Source organism: Suricata suricatta, chromosome 5 (assembly GCF_006229205.1).
Source record: "Suricata suricatta isolate VVHF042 chromosome 5, meerkat_22Aug2017_6uvM2_HiC, whole genome shotgun sequence".
NCBI lineage: Eukaryota > Metazoa > Chordata > Mammalia > Carnivora > Herpestidae > Suricata > Suricata suricatta.
Genome location: NC_043704.1, coordinates 82,736,462 through 82,740,168, shown reverse-complemented (window position 1 = coordinate 82,740,168; position 3,707 = coordinate 82,736,462).

Below are 3,707 nucleotides of genomic sequence, written 5' to 3'. Positions count from 1 at the left end.
CATAGTTTGGCTATTGTTGATAATGCTGCTATAAACATTGAGGTATAGGTAACCCTTCAACTCTGATTTTTATATACTTTGGGTAAATACCTAATAGTGTAATTGCAGGATCATAGGGTAGCTCTACTTTCAGTTTTTTGATGGACATCCATACTATTCTCTAGATGGTTGCACCAGTTTGCATTCCCACCAACAATGTAAGAGGGTGCCCTTTCTCTGAATCCTTGCCAACATCTGTTGTTTCTTGTGTTGTTAATTTTAACCATTTTTAGCTTCACAGGTGTGAGGTAGTATCTCATTGTGCTTTTGATTTGTGTTTCCCTGATGATAAGTGATGTTGAACATCTTTTCATGTGTCCACTAGCCATCTGGATGTCTTCTTTTATTTTTGAGACAGAGAGCACGCACAAGTGGGGGGAGAGGCAGGGAAAGAGGGGGACAGAGGATGCAAAGTGGGCTCTGTACTGACAGCAGAGAGTCTGATGTAGGGCTCAAACTCACAAACTGTGAGATCATGACCTGAGCCAAAGTTGGACGCTTAAACAACTGAGCTATCCAGGTGCCCCTTTCTGAATGTCTTCTTTGGAAGAATGTCGATTTATGTCTTCTGCCCATTTCTTAACTGGGTTATTTGTTTTTTGGGTGTTGAGTTTGATAAGTTCTTTATAGATTTTGATACTAACCCCTTTTCCAATATGTTATTTGCAAATATCTCCCATTTCATAGGCTGCATTTAGTTTTGCTGCTTGTTCCATTTGCTGCACTGTCTTTTCATTGCAATCTCACCAGCTCTCACCAAATACCTGTTAAATGGTATGTTGTCATCCACCACTTCCCCTCTGAGCCCCAGGGTCCTATGTACAGATGCCTGTTTTATCTTGTCAGGGGAATACTTAAAATGTCCCAAAGGGAATTATTGATTCAGCCAATTCCTAAAACACAAAATCTGTCCTTCCTTCAGCATCCCTCCTCTCAGTAAATGATACCACTATCCCCTGTTTGTCAATGCCAGAAACCTGGGAGTCACCCTCCATTTTTCTCCCTTCTAACTTCTCCTCCCAGGCCTCCCTCCACTTGTGCAGGCGAATGCAAGCTGAGCAGGCCTGGCTAAGGAGGAGCCTGAAATCCAATCTCCAGCTGTACAGGACTGAGTCTGCCTAAAAGATGGGACTGGTTTTCCTTTATGTATTTGACTTAGTAGAGTTCAGTCATCTCTCAGTTCATTACCAAATCTCTTGGTATTTTCTCCACAATTCTTGAATCTATCTACTTCCCTCCATCTCCCGCTGTTCAGTGTAAGCCATCCTCATTTTTAGTCTGGGGGACTCAAATTGCTTTCCAACTGCCTAGCTGTTTCTTTGTTCACACACCCCTCCAGTCATCCCTACCCACCAGCCAAGGTAAGCAATCTTTTTAAAGGGCAAACATAATACATTACACCCCTGCTTAAAACCCTTTAATGACTTCCTGTTGTTCTTAAGGCAAAGATCAAAATCTTAAGACCACCTTCTGTGTGATTTTGCTCCCAGCCTCCTCCCCAGCAATTCTGCTCTTGCTTAAGTAAGTTACTCTGGGCTTTCTTCTCACCTTGTCTGAGGCATTATCATGCCCAAACAGCTTCTACTGTTCCCTCAGGCCTCAGGGAGGCCTTTCCTACCACCATATTAAATATGCTCCCTCTGTGCTACGCTGTCTTCACTCTGCCCATTTCCTTTATAGAGCTTATCTCTGTTATGGAAATGTGCACACTGAGTGCATAGGTGTAGAAATCTGTAGCTATGTTATTTCTCATTAAAAGAGGTAAACTTTTTTTGAGAGGCTGTCATTACTATTGGGAACTGGGCTAAACTTAAACTTGCCAATTAAGTTATCTGGTCTTAAAAGGTCTCATTTGGGGTAAGCATTAAGTCAGTTTAAAATTACAATCCTGCCAAAACTTTCCCTTACACACATTGACCTCTCAGGATGGCCTGCAAAATCAAAGGGAAGCTTCGAAGCAATGGCCATAGGGGTCTCAGATCTGTGTGCAGAGCTAAGAGCTGCAGCCTGGGTTCTTACTGGCTTCTACTCCTTAGTCACTCCTGATCACCACAGTCCTGAGGTTGTTGGCTGGCAAGCTCATGATGTGTTGCTTTAGCACCTTGAAATTCAGATGTCTCGGCTCATCCCTACTCCTCCAATCCCTGTTCCTCTCATTAGCAGACAGGAGCACTTTAGCTCTTGCTGGGGGCTTCAGCTCTGCTCATCCTTGGTGTCTTACATTCTCCAGTCATTCCCTGCCATTCAGTCCACCACTGCCCCTGGCTTAGGATCACTAGTCCCTGTCACATTGTCCCATCTATGGCTCTCAACCATGCTATTTTGCCTGGCAGAGAGCATACAGAAAAGTCTGGGTTTCTGGCACACCATCTGCAAGGCGTGGACAACTAGCAGCCTCATCCTCTCTCTCTCCAATACCCCTGCTCCTGTGCTCTGCTCAATGTGAGACATTTGCCAGAATTGTTCAGCCTTCTAAGCTGGGCTAGGGAAAGTGGGTTTCTAGCCCCATCCCAATCCCAAGTTAGCTGGACACTTCTATGCCCTTGCCTCAGGGTTAAACCTCAAAAGCAGGGGAACACTGACACACATATGCTGACCTCTTACCCTACTTTTTTCTCTATGAAATTTTTTACCTCCCCAATTCCTATTCTCTTTGGGTCTTATAAGGCTTCAGGATCAGGGAAGCCTTTCCTGGCCTTTCAGATCAGATTGTCTGTAAATTTCACAAGGGCAGGAACTGTTTTGTTCCTTTCTGATCCTCAGTGCCTAACATAGTGCTTGGCAGACAGAAATGCAATAAAAATTTGCTGAACAAATATTGTCAATCTGTCTTTACCCATAAAAGACCTTAAGGTCAGGGGGCCGGGGGTGACATGTTCTAAATCCTTCAATTTCCTTATCATGTAGAGCTTTGGAGTCAGTTCCTGGTCCTACTATTCATCCATTCAACAAATACTTTTACACTGGGCTTGCTATTGTGGATAAAGGAGTAAATTTTTAAAAACATTTTTATTAAACATTAAATACATCAAAATTGATAACATATGAAAGTATAAAAAAATTATAAAGTGAAATCTCTCTAAACTTACCACTCAGCTTCTCCAGTGGTAAATCTTTACATAGTGAGTTGAACAGATTGAAGGGGGACAGAAACAGATCCCTGGACACCAGTTTGGCGGCTACAGCAGTCTTGGGCAGATGATGGGGTGTGGGGTAGGGCAGTACAGGGAGAAAGAAAGGCTCAAAAGATATTTAGGAGTTAAACTGGACTTGATGGATTGTCATTCACTAGTTGTGTAAACTAGTTAAATGCCAATTTTTGGGAGCCCCAATTTCTACATCTGTATCATAGATTAGTAATAACTATTGTTATTTGTATTCCTAGCACCTAATACAAAGCTTGATACAAGATGATACACATATACAAATCACAGCTCCTGTTATTAATGTGGAAGCTTCATATTTGCCGGCAGAATGAATATTCTGTCAAACTTGAGGCTGGAAATCGCCATTTTCTAGGAAGGAAAATGATAAATGATGATGGTGCCTTTGCCAGAACCGACATCCATACTCCCTAGGCAGTGCGGCAACACCGGCCGGGATCAGAATCTGGGCCACCGTCAACCGCAGCTCCAGCCGGTCCGGCCTCCGCCCCAGCAGCGGCTGGA